The 13,681-nt window shown below is 39.5% G+C and overlaps 1 pseudogene across 1 annotated transcript in view; it reads right to left on the reverse strand.

Annotated features, from left to right (window-relative positions):
- Window positions 1-13,681, reverse strand: part of LOC144372358 (mitotic checkpoint serine/threonine-protein kinase BUB1-like) — a 216,638-nt pseudogene that overhangs the window by 14,528 nt on the left and 188,429 nt on the right. Inside the window, exons 12-13 of the transcript XR_013432373.1 lie at window positions 3,709-3,947; window positions 2,622-2,765 (exon numbers count right to left, since the gene is read on the reverse strand). The product of XR_013432373.1 is annotated as a mitotic checkpoint serine/threonine-protein kinase BUB1-like (transcript). The remainder of the gene's footprint in view (window positions 1-2,621; window positions 2,766-3,708; window positions 3,948-13,681) is intronic.

Raw genomic sequence — 13,681 nt, forward strand, 5'->3', positions numbered from 1 at the left:
TTATACCTTGCACAAAGGTTAACTCAAAATGGAGCACAGACTGAAACAGAAAAAATAAAACTATAAAACTTCTAGAAAAGAATACAGAAGACAAATAGTTTCCACTGGTGCAATGAGTTTTTCGATGTAACACCAAAAGCATGACCTGTAGGGGAAAAAAAAACTGATAAACTGGACTTCATTAATATTAAAACTTCTGTGCTTTAAAAGACACAATTTAAAAAAAATAGAAAGACAAACCAGACTGGGAGAAAATGTTTGCAAAACAAGTATCTAATAAAGAACTGCTATCTAAACTATTTGAGAAATTCTTGATATTTTACAATATGACAATTAAAAAATGGGCAAAAGATCTGAACACATAGCTCATTAAAAGTATGCAGACAGCAAGTAAACACATGAAAAAATGTTCACTCTCACTGGTGAACATCACTGTTGTCACCCTGAAATAGTGAGACACTATTGCACACCTACCAGAAGGGTAAAAACAACAGCAAAAGCTGCGAGGGTGTAGCAGGGAGTTCTTGCTCACTGCTGATAAAGACACAGATGGTATGGCCACACTAGCAGAGCTTGGCACTTTCTCATATAAGCAAACACTCAGCCCTCTGTATATGAGGATCCAAATCTATAAACTTTTTTTTTTTAAAGAGAGAGAGAGAGAGAATTTTTTTAATATTTATTTTTTTAGTTTTCGGCGGACACAACATCTTTGTTTATATGTGGTGCTGAGGATTGAACCTGGGCCGCAGGCGTGCCAGGTGAGCGCGCTACTGCTTGAGCCACATCCCCAGTCCCCAAATTTATAAACTTAACCAACTATAGATTGAATATGTACAAATATTTTTAAATCATTATTCCTTAAATAATAGAGCATATCAACTATTTACTCTGTACAAAGTATTGTAAGTAACCTCAAAATTATTTAAAGTATATGTTAAGTTATATGCACGGCTACCCATTTTATATGAGAAACTTGAGCATCATGGACTTTGGCACCCACTGGGTTCCTAGAGCTAGCCTGTGCAGACCTGAGGGATGAGTGTATATTCATGCCTCGAAATCCAACAATCACACTCCTTGGTATTTACTTGAATGGGTTAAAAATACGTCCATAGAAAAACCTACATACAATGTTTAAAGCAACTTTATTCATAATTGCCAAAAGTTGGAAGCAACGAGGTGGCCTTTAGTAGATAAATGGGTAAATGAGCTGTGGGGTACAGAGCCATCCAGACGGTGGGGACTATTCAGTGATTCAAAAAAAGCTAGCAAGCCATGAAAAGGCAAAGAGGAGCCTTAAATTCTGTTGCTAAGTGTCAGGAAATGGCCTGATGGGCTACAAACTGTAATTTCAAACACATGACATTCTAGAAAAGGCCAACTGTGGAATAAAGGGCCCAGTCAGTGTCTGCCAGGGCTTCTGGGGTGCAGAGGAAGGGGAGAAGGGGAAAGCACAGAAGACTCAAGGCAGGCCAATTATTCTGAAGTGCCCTGCAGCGAGGAGATCTGCCAAGCGTTCCAAACCCCAGAACGCACAGTACAGGGAACCTGGAAGGAAATGGTGGACTTTGACCACATACCGGTACTGGCTCATCACTGTCACAATCAGCAGGCACACTTATTCAAGACACTAACAGAAGATCTGGGTGAGGGGCAGGGAGGTGGGCATGGGGAACTCTGATGGCCCCTCAATTGTTCTGAAGGCCTACAGCGGCTCTCTGTGTGAAAAGCCTTGCTCTTGCGTTATCCACACCCACCCACTTTCTTACTCCCACTAAGCCAACCATTTTAGTTTTGAGTATTCTTCAAGAGTTTTCCAGAAATATTATCAAATGAGTATATAATACTATCCCTCTTCTTAAGAAACATATAACACACACTGTCCATACAGAATTAGTTTCCATTCTGCAAGGTGTGGTGGTGCATGTTGTAATCCCAGCTACTTAGGAGGCTGAGGCAGGGGGATCACAAGTTTGACACTGGATTGAGCAATGTAGGGAGACGTTGTCTCAAGATAAAATAAAAAAGGCCAAAGATGTAGCTCAGTAGTAGTCCTTGCACAGCACATGTGAGGTCCTGGGTTCAAGCACCAGTACTAAAAAAAAAAAAATAACCAAGTTTCCATTTGGATGATAAAAACTTAATAATAAGATAGTGGTGACAGTTGCACATGTGCTTGTTATCAATGTCCTTAGTGCTTCAGTATATTGAAAAGTCGTCAGAATGGAAAAAAAAATCCTCATTTTCTTATCAATGCCTGTTTTTGACTATAAAATCTGCAAGAAATTCTTAAATAGTCTAACTGCATTTTTTAAATTTTGCAGTTCTGGAGATCAAACCCACAGCCTCACACATGCCAGGTTAGTGCTCTGCTGCTGAGCTTCCCCAGCCTACACATGTGCATTTTTACTTTGATAGAGATCTCTGAGTTAAATGTGTTCCAGTCCAACAGCACTCATGGTTCTATAGCCATGGATTAACAAGATTTCTCAATACTGTAGCTGTAACTCTTTACTGGGGCTGGGGGACAGGAGGAGAATCTCACATACACATGAATCACCATCAACGTTCCATGGATGAACAAGAATTCAAAGCTATATCACCCATAAAGTTCTTACCCAATTGAAATTCAGTCTTGGGCTTGATGGACGGAAGTTTACATTGCCACTCAAAAGTATTTGGATAGGAACTCACTGGTTTAGGAAGCCCAGACAGAAGTTTGAGAATCAACTTATCATCCCACGGATTCTCAATAGTGAAGTCTTAAAGGAACAGGAATAAGAAAAGAAACATGAGTTCAATATTCAAAGATTTTACTTAATAAATTTTAGATAAAGCAAGTGGAGACATTCATTCATTAATTAAGCTTTCAAAAGTCTCATCCTTTAGAGAGCATTGATTCAAGTAATAGAGAATTGTTTCCAAAAGTCAGAACTGGGAGTTGTGCAGTTGACCATCTGCCATTTTGGATTTGAAAGTTTAAATCAACATTCAGGGTGACAAAGGGATATCATCTGCATCTCACTCCACTCACCTAAAATGCTAGGTCCTGCCTTTAGCAGTTATGGCTGCACATTTAAGGCACAGATGGGGTTGGTTAGTGACCTCAAATGTGCTCAGACAGATACACGGTCTTTAACTGCTTTCCCACTTACACCCACAAAACACAATTTGCACATGAGTTGTACTTTGGTCCAAGATAGAAAACAATTTCTAAAGGGAAGATGAAGGTTTCTCTCCAACTTAGAATAATAACGTATTCTTATTAGTGGCAATTATGAAAGGACTGCTAGGGTAGAACCTAGCCTTGTCCCCTAGCCACTCCATCTCTGGTCCATATTCTCTACCAGTAGGTGAGACTGTCTGGGTGACAAGGGGTGGTAGGAGGGATCTCTTTAATCTTGACCCTCTGTTGACTTTTCTGTAAAGTGGGGAAAACAGCATTAGATTAAATGCCTGACACACAGTAGGCCCTTGAATTCCAATTCCCTCTTCCAACAGTACTTAACTTGAAATCTAAAATTAAAATGGATCGATTTGCCCTTCAAGTACATTCCTGCTGGACTGCACTTCAGTACAGTGAGAAGTGTCTGACTGTAGGTTCTACTCAGTGGCACACCGGTCCCCCTCTGAGTTCTTCCACAGAACAGCTCTTCCTATGCTGTGGTCCTAATGGCATGACTAAGCCTGAGCCTCTGTGCACACCTGGAGCACTGACATCCCCATGGAGACCCGTCTGCATCCGGTCTTCTTGGGGCCTGGCACTGGCATCGAACGGGTCCTCCACAATGGCTCGGTCAGTGTCTGTGAGTTTACAAGCTTCAAGGCCCTGTACAGCTTCCTGGGTGACTGCAGCACCCGGGGCAGGCTGGCTGAAATGGTGCAAGGATGCCAAAGAGAGGTCTCTGGGGCATGTGCCTTCTGGGCTCTTCTCTTGAATTGAACTGGATGTGGAGAAAATTATAAAGAAAATAAAAACACCCTATTATTTGAAGCCTAATGGACTTGATCACACAAAAGTTCTGCAACAGAGTTTCCTTTTCATTCTAGGAATGTCACTTCAAAATTGCTGCAGCCTGAGTTGATTAGATCATTTTATTACACAACTATAGGCAAATACAAAGCTCTTCCAATATTAATAGAAATAAAAATCAAAGACATGATGATATACTAGATAAATGGGGGTGGTGATACACTTGGTATTATTTAGCAGGGAATGTCGGGAGAAAGGGTATCTCAGCAGCACTGCTGTGATCAAGACTGGATATCTAACTTCTTTCTAAAAATGACTTCTTTTATAACATTCAGACAACAAAAAAATGTCAACCACAATCTAACAAAATCCTACACATTTCCATACATATGGGTGTGTGTATATACATGCATACACAGCTGATTCCCATTCATAGGTTTCAGATTTGTGAGTGCACCTATGTGTTAAAATTTACTTAAACATCCAGATCAACATTCCTATAATTTTCAGTCATTTGCAGACTTTAGAGAAATGAAAAATCTGGGTGCGTGTTCCCAGGCCAGGTGGAGCAAGGTGAAGCCTACAGCTTATGCTCCTCACTGCCCTGCTTGGAGTCTAATGCCATGGTTTTTGCATTTCTGTGCTTTTTGTTGGGCCTAAAGGACAAATGCAGTTGTGGCTGCAGTGGCATCTCCTCCTCATGCTGCTTCCCTCACACTACAAGAGATTTCCTTTGACCCAGACAAAGTATAAAACCCAAAAGCACACTGCCAGCCACTCACCTTCTCCATCCACACATACCCTAGCCTACCTGTCTACAGCTACCACCCAGTTAATCCCTATAAGAGGATTAATGCACTGATAAGGTTAAGATTCTCATAACCCAATCATTCCACCTCGAAACTTTCTTGCATCATTTCACATATGCTTTAGGGAGACACCTGATATCTAAACCATAGCAATTGGGAAGAACAAGGGATTTGTAGTTCTGGTGGCCCCCTTCTCCCACATAATTGTTTTAAAGCAGCTATAGCTTATCTGGAAAGGCTGTATCAGGGAATGTTCCTTCTGACATCTCCCCACCCACTTTTCTTTACATCACTTTTCTACTCTGGGAGTTTTCTTCCTCAAAACCTGCTGCTTGGGGAAAATCTCTACCGCTATGCATGGAAATCCAGGTTGACAGATCTGAGGCAGGCTATTTTAGCTGGAAAAGAGAAGCCCTTAATCACCATCTCTGTCAATTGACACACACCTCCACTCCCAGTCCTTCTTGTGATCATGGAAGGAATTGGGATCATCGTCCAGCTAGGAATAAAATTAGCTTTGGGGGTCCTGATCCAAAACAGATGGTCCTGTGACCCACAATGCTTTTCTACTATATGAATTCATTCATAAATACATCTAATATCAATAAGTAAAGTGTAGCAGTATAGAAAACAGACTCTAGAATTAGATTGTATAGGATAGAATCTTACCTCCATTGCTTGCTACCCATGTGATCTTAAGTCACTTAACATCTCTGTTTCAGTTTTCACATCTATAAAATGATGGTAGTAATAGCATCTATCTCATAAGGTTGTTGTGAGGATGAAATGCGGTGGTGCTTAGCGAATTCCAGCTCACAGAACTCAACAAGCACTAGCCTACATATAGTCATTAACTACCCAGTATATCCCAATTTTGCTCTCATCATTTTGATTTGAGCAAACATGACTCTTGACAGTTTAACAAAAATATATTGGGATTTGGTTTTCAAATGTGAGATTATACAGATATTAACTATAATCCTCTCCCCCAAATAGACATGCATGACTTTTTAAATAGAAGCCAAGAAGCAAGAAATATCAAGGCTTGTCCATAAACCCTTCAAGGGGCTGGTCTGTTTCTATCTTTCCTGAATGTGTTTAAAGTCCCATAAGGAAATAGCATCATGAAGAAAAGGCTGGTAACCCAGTCTTCCCTTCAGGATGCCAGATGTCTGAAAGGAAGAAGTTTTGTGGGTCACCAGATCTACAGGGCTATGAATCCACAGATGAAGGCATCTTGTGGGGAGGGGAAGTTACCAGGAATTGAACTCAGGGGTGCTTAACCACTGAGCCATATCTCCAATTTTTTTTTTTTTTTTAGACACAAAGTCTCACTGAGTTGCTTAGGACATTGCTAAGTGCTGAGGCTGGCTTTGAACTCATGATACTTCTGCTCAGCCTCCTGAGCTGCTAGGATTACAGGCATGCACCACCACACCTGGCTAGATGAAAGCATTTTTAAGGTGAGAAAGAGGAATTCTAGTGTTCATGTCTACCTCAAGGTATAAATGTGAAGATGCTCACCAGAGGTATTTCCACCTATAGAAACTTCCAGGAAAATACAGGCTCAGACATAGTGGTAATTCTTAGTCCAGGCTCTCCAAAGGCATTAATGCCTCCCTCTGATGCATTCCCTTACTAATGGAACAGGTGTTCACAAGACACACATCATAAATCAGGCATTGGGCCACAGAGAGGAATACAACACTGTGCCTGACTTAAGAGGCTCACAACCTAGGGAAGAAAACACAGATCCATCCACCACAGAGAACATGGCAGCCCTGAGATGAAAGCCACCTCATCCTGCATGGGGAGGTGTTCAAGGAAGGTTTCAAGGAGAAAGCATTGCAGGAGCTGAATCCAAAAGAATGAGACATTTTCCAGATGAAAAAGTCGAGAAGGTTTGAGGAACATTCCAGACAGAAGAAGCAACACATGAAGAGAGTCTACTGTTCCATAGAAAGAGTATTCACCAGTTGTGTGGAACACTGTACACAGTTAGCCTGGTAGAACACTGGGTTAAAAACATGGTAGTTCCTGACAGAAAAGCAGGGCCCAGTTTCTCAGGCTTTTGTCTTTTTCCAATTTAAACCAACAGCTTGTCTCTAGAGAGGTTTGGGCAACAGACCTCTGGGTGAGGGGTAAAGGACCAGTTTGTGAGAACCCAGCTTGCTGGTCAAGTCAAGATTCACTGGGTAATCACTATGGGATTCCTCTCAGCATATCTGGATGCCTATAGCTGGACCCAAGGCTTTGGACCAGAGGAAGAGAAATGGGGTTGGTGGGTTGGTGGTGTGTACATTTTTTTTTTTGCAGTATTGGGGAAATGGACATTTTCTGAGGATTGTTCAGAATAGGGAGACTGGTTGTGGAGATGGGGGTAAAGGAGTTGGCATGAATGGAGTAGAGATCTGTGATTTTTAAAAATTTTTATTTGTTTTAATTAGTGTCAGAGACCAGCTCCAACAGGGGGTCTCAGGAGACGGATGGAGAGGAGTTGGCAAAAGGGAGGTGGAGAAACAACACAGACACTAAAATGAAGGTTCTGATCCCAATCTTTACTTGTGAAGTTGATCATATATAGTTTTCATTTTGGCAGGCTCACAGTACTTTGTGGTTACAAAATAGGAATCATTATTCAAAGAAACAAAATTACGCAGCTACAATTAGAATAGAAGAATGTATCTTAGCTTATGCATAAGCAAGCGTTTTTCCTTTCAGTTCGCATTTTGCTTTGAATTGTTTCTGCTTAGTTAACTTTTTTTAAGAGAGAGAGAGAGAGAGAGAGAGAGAGAGAGAGAGAGAGAGAGAGAGAGAATTTTTAATATTCATTTTTTAGTTATTGGCGGACACAACATCTTTGTTTGTATGTGGTGCTGAGGATCGAACCCTGGCCGCACGCGTGCCAGGCGAGTGCGCTACCGCTTGAGCCACATCCCCAGCCCCTGCTTAGTTAACTTTTAATAATAGTTAGAAATGTCCCAAACTATTGGCCTATACCTTGACTATTCTTTCTTGACTTAGTGACTGGAACTGGTGCCATGGTTACGGCAAGTGGTTAACTTGCTATTAATTTTAATCAAACAAGAGTAAGAGCACAAATCATTGTGCACAGGAACAAGAACAAGTTGCCCAGTACTAAGCACTAATCTGTCTTCTTAACATTAATTCTTCTTCTCTAGATTTTAATTTAATTTCTCAAAAACTTCCTTGACAGGAATACAGGGAGTTTTTCATTAGACATTAACAATTTACACTCCACAGCTGAATCATTGCATTTAGAGCAAATAGATCTATTCTTAGAAGTAGTTGCATTAATTGGGAAAGTCATGTTTTTTCCTTCATACTTAATGGTCATATGAGAAGCCGCAACTATACTTATTAAAGGAATACAAAAACAAACCAGCCCGTTCCCAGAAACATACTGCGCTCCTCCAGAGGATGGATGCCTTGCGCCATCCACCTCAGTAGGACCTTGCCATTGCCTGAGGCAGGGGAAGGGCACAGCAAATTAGTTATACATGGCAGTAGCATGCGTGGGGCATTGGGTTGGATTCTCAGCACCACATAAAAACAAAATGAAGATATTGTGTCCACTAAAACTAAAAAATATATATTTTTCTAAAAAAATATTTATATACTTATATACTTTGATATATCATACATAGATGGGATATAATTTCTCATTTTTCTGAGTATACATATTATAGAATCACATTGGTCATATAGTCACATACATACATACAGTAATAATGTCTGTTTCATTCTACTATCTTTCTTATCCCCACATCCTTTTCCTTCCCCTCCTTTCACTTCCCTCTACCTAATCTAATGTAATGCTATTCTTTTTTTTTTTTGCATTAGAATTCTTAATACACCTATATACCACAATTTTTGTATCTCTGTTTGTATATAAAGTATGTTGACACCCAATTCAAGTTTTCATACATGTACTTTGTATAATGATGTAAGTCTGGAAGCTTTGGGACCATAAACCCAGATGAATCTCCCCATCTTTTTTAAAAATATATTTATTTTTTAGTTTTAGGTGGACACAATATCTTCACTTTGTTTTTATGTGGTGCTGAGATCGAACCCAGTGCCCCACACATACTAGATGAGCATGCTACCACTTAAGCCACATCCCCACCCCGAATCTCCCCATCTTGATAAACCAAACAGAACGGAGATCTGGCTGCAGTGTACTGCAGCTGGCTCATAGTGGCTTATGATAGCCAGTTTTTAAGATTTCAGAAATTTTGCAAGCCTGCTATTAAAAACAGCCATTATTTAAAAAAAAACAAGTGAGAAAAACTGATAGCTAAATGAATTACATTCAAAATAGTAAAAAATACTGTAAACTTATCACTTTCTAATGATTGTACTACTTTTTAAAATATATTTTGTTTTAGTTGTAGTTGGACACACTACCTTTATTTTATTTTTATGTGGTACTGAGGATTGAACCCAGTGCCTGGCATGTGCTAGGCAAGTGCTCTACTGCTGAGCTACAACCCCAACCCCTTATTGTACTACTTTTAATGTTATCTATTCTCTTGAAGTTATTTAGGTCCATTGAATCTCTGTGATGGGAACACTATGAATGGTGTGTTATGGAGCATCTCTTCCCAAGTCCATGTTCAGTGAGGTTAGGTTAGTAGCTGAATTCAGCTACAGTGATTCTAGGCCACATTAGAAATTAGGGCACCCCCAACAGAGAGCCGGTTACCAGCACACCACTGGCTCTGGGCCTTTTTCCTTTCTCTGCATTTAACTTTCCTCTAATGCCCATTTTTCAGGAGAAAGCAATCCTGAAAACTAATTCACATGGACATGTGAAGTGCTACAAGTCCAGATTTCTGGTTTGAGTTCTTATATAATGTTTTTGCATTTTATCAGAGATCTTTTGGAGACATTATGATGGGGTAATTGAGAGATATTTCCAGAATAGCCATTTCAGAGGCTATAGGAACATGCATAAGGGACAATGTTCTCCTATTCTTTTGCTTAAAGCCAGTCTCCAACCCTCCCACTTCCAACCATAAGACTGAAACTATTCTCCCTGCCTAGGACTTCAAGTGTCTGAGTCTGTCATTACTCTTCCCATTAAGGTCATAACAAAATGGAGATTCAGGTTCCTGGTTCAGGAACATCCAGTTAGAGAGGATTTCTTTGGTCACCATTACACAGAGACAAATAATAATAATTAAAATAATGGTTCTGAGAAGCTGCTAATATATATTGAGGGTCACTATATCTGGTGAAATGCTCTTTAAAACAATAGTCCTTTAAGGTTAATACAATTGTCAACCCCAGTTTATAGAAGAGAAAATTGAGGCTCAAAGAGGTCAAGGAATTTGCTCAATGGCACAGAGTAATCAAATAGTGGAAGAGGATGCGGACATAGGCAGTCTTCTTCCAGAGTGTTCACCATTATAGGGGAGCTTTCTTCCATCAAAGCATCCTCCTGGTCTCCTCATAGCTCAGCCAAGCTGAACTACTGCTCTCTCTGACCAACCCATTCCCTCTTCCTGTCCATTCCCTCTTCCTGTCCATTGTGGGCCAGCATACCTGGCAGTTTAAATGAATGGTTGAATTTGCCCGATGAATGAGGAAATTGCAAAAGCTAATAAAGTTTCCCATCATTTTAGTTTATGATCCTTCCAATGTATTGAAACAAACAAAAACCAAGGAAATGTCGAAGATAAGGTTACAAAATCTATGGTAACACACATTCACACGTTTAATATGATTTTCCTATTCACAAGACAAAGTGAGGAGTTGTTCAATGGGGAAAATTTCAGTTTTACAACATGAAAAAGTTCTAGAGATTTCTTCTATACCAATGTAAAGATAATTAATGCTACTCAAATGTACACTTAAAGATGGCTAAGATAGCAAATTTTGTGTGATGTGTTTTTTAACCACAATTTTTAAAATGGCATTTTGAGTATGTGGGGGAAAATACACATTAGAATATGCCAAATATAACTTTGCAAAATTTGTGGTGACACATTTTCACCTATAATTATGGTGTAATACATTATAATTTTGCTACTTGTAAGATAAATCCAGGGTTTATATGAAATTAATTTGTAATGCAATCTATGCACTGTGGTCTGGAAAAGGAACACTAGCTTAAAGTTGTATGATGAATGTTGTCTTTCTGTAGTTTCATCCACGAATCTTTGTGAATGTATGAAAAATAACCTTTCTATGAGATAACCTCAAACACTGAGGCCCTTCATGAATGTGAGGTCTTGATCAAATGACTCTTCTAGTCATCACTTTCATGTTTCACCCTGACAGGGTTTCATGAAATAGAGGGACTCTCAAGAGCACTGTCTCTCCCCTCAGATTTACAGTTCTGTCACTATGGCTTGCAGAGGGGCATGAGCTTCAGAGACCTTCCACAAAAGTGGAAGGGGACTGGGAATGGAGCTTGGTGGAAGAGCACTTACTTAGCAATGTGTGAGGCCCTGGGTTTCAAGCATTGAAAAAAAAATTAGAAAAAGTCCTTCCAGGCAAAGATAGTCATTACCCTTTTAGTCTCCTTCTAGTCCTTTTTGGTTATCTGAGCAGACAGTTTAACCTTCATTCATCATTTTTTATGTTGTTGTATTTAAGTGACAACATCTGCTCTCCAGAAAAATGACATACACGCATTCACAATTTTGCATGCAGCTTACAGAGTTCCTCTGAATTACTAAGTCCATATATATACTCCCTGTATAAGGCTTTCTACACATTGAAGTCCAAAATCCTTAATAAGAGGTTTTAAGCCATAACTGTTGGAGACTATTAGGTTTGTATTAACATGAGAGCCCCATGATATTACAGTGATTTGTTGGTAGTTCAGCATATCAGGGCAACATGTTATGTTTGGACTTGTCTCAAATTCCAAATTTCTCAGTTTGTCGAGTTTGAGGACTGTCCCTGCAAAATATTCTGACATAGTTTCCTAGGCATTGCTGACTATTTGAATTGACCCAACAAACAAATGTCATCAAATCTTTCTGGGGAAATTTTGTGTAAACAAAAAAAATATGTAAGTTGTTCTAACATATACCCATGGATTATTCTTCTCCATTTCCTCTCTAACTTCTGATCTGGGAATCTGGGGACTTTGGGGGAATAGTCTTTCTAGAGACCGAAGTTGTTTAGACATTCAATTCCTCTTTCCCACATTTTTTGTTGTTTCTGTTCTTGCTTCTCCACACTTGGGCTCTCCCATCTTGGATTCACAATCATATTTCTACCTGGTTTCTCTCCCTTACTCCTTAAACTCTTATTTCTTGAAACTTGTATTACACTGTCTGTCCTTTTGGTTTCAGTTCCCTTTTTCTCACAATAATCCCTGAGCATTGCACACCCAGTCATAACCTGCTTGGTCCAGCTGATGGCTGCTAGCATCTCTCTCAAATGAGCCTTGGCTTTTCCCCAAGAGTTTTAAATGGTTTCACAATATGCATTTGCATTTTGATTATGATTCCCATAGATTTCTGTTTTGCAAAAAAAACCATAATTCAGGAAGCAACATTGGTATTTTTCTTAGAAGTCTAGTTTTGATTATTATTCTATCCTGCATTTGCTACAACCAGTTACAACCCCTTCTTTGTCAGGAGTAGCATTACACCTCCCTTCACCTCTCCCATCCCTTAGTTGTCGGGTTAAAGAAAAGAACATTCTATTTGGCTAAAGAAAAGAGGTCATCAGATTGAGCATGGAAGATGTATATATATATGGGCTCATAAACAAAACAAACTCATTTCCCTCTATTAAAACAGATTTTTTAGCTAGGTCACTTCTACTAACAGCCATATCTATTTGGGGGGGGTATTAACAACTATCAATTTACAAAACAGGATTATGAAAATTTGCAAAATGAGAGCCAGATAGAGAAATATTTGAATTAATACTCCTCAGTGACCTAGAAGTAGATTGAAAAAGAAAAAAAAGAAAAGAATGTATTTCTGATAATGAATACATGACATCTGTACCTAGCCTTTTTAGATTAACAGTGGTACATATATAAGGACAATGAGGTCACACTCTGAATCATTTTCTCCAGAGTTTGTCTTTAGGAACATGATAGTGAAATGTTCCTGGGTATTGCCATCCATCTGGCTCTCATGTCATGAGTTGATACTCATACAGCAATTAGCTGCCATTAGGTGGAACAATTTGAAGTCCAATAGATCATCAAGAAGAATATCGGATCAGGAGGTTTAAGGACTCCAGATGTTTTAATTTAGGTAAGTGCAGCCACGAAGTATGCTGAGACATTAATAGAGAACAAAAAGTATCTGGTATTAGATGAGATTGTGGGAGAGGGAATAACCTGGTTTGCCTTTTGAAGGAGTGGACGGAATAGAGTAGTGGGCCAGCAGTGCCCAAGGCAGGATGGTAAACTCAGGGAAAAAAACATTTGTCCTTATTCTAGGCTGAATTGAATGCCCCTCCCCAAATTTATAAAATTGAAACCTTAACCACAGTACCTTTTAATGTGAGTGTATTTGAAGATAAATCTTTTAAAGATGTTATCAAGTTAAACAAAGTCATCAGAGTGGGCCTTAATCCAATCTGACTGGTGTCCTTAGAAGAAGATAAAGGGCCATGTGAGGGCACAGCAAGAAGGTAGCCTTCTACAAGCCAAAGAGAGAGGCCTTAGAAGAAACCAGAAATGTCAACACCTTGATCTTGTACTTCTAGAATTATGAGAAAATAAACTTTTGTTGTTTAAGCTATCCAGTCTGTGGCATTTTATTAAGATGAACTAGCACACTAATACATTCTCTCTTTTGACTTCCCAGACTCTACAATCTCTTCCAATATTGGGGGAAGTCCTCACTGATAAGTGTTGGTGGGAGGCAGAGCCTCTCTAGCAGCAACAATA

This window comes from Ictidomys tridecemlineatus (assembly GCF_052094955.1).
Source record: "Ictidomys tridecemlineatus isolate mIctTri1 chromosome 12 unlocalized genomic scaffold, mIctTri1.hap1 SUPER_12_unloc_7, whole genome shotgun sequence".
In the NCBI taxonomy this organism is placed as follows: Eukaryota; Metazoa; Chordata; class Mammalia; order Rodentia; family Sciuridae; genus Ictidomys; species Ictidomys tridecemlineatus.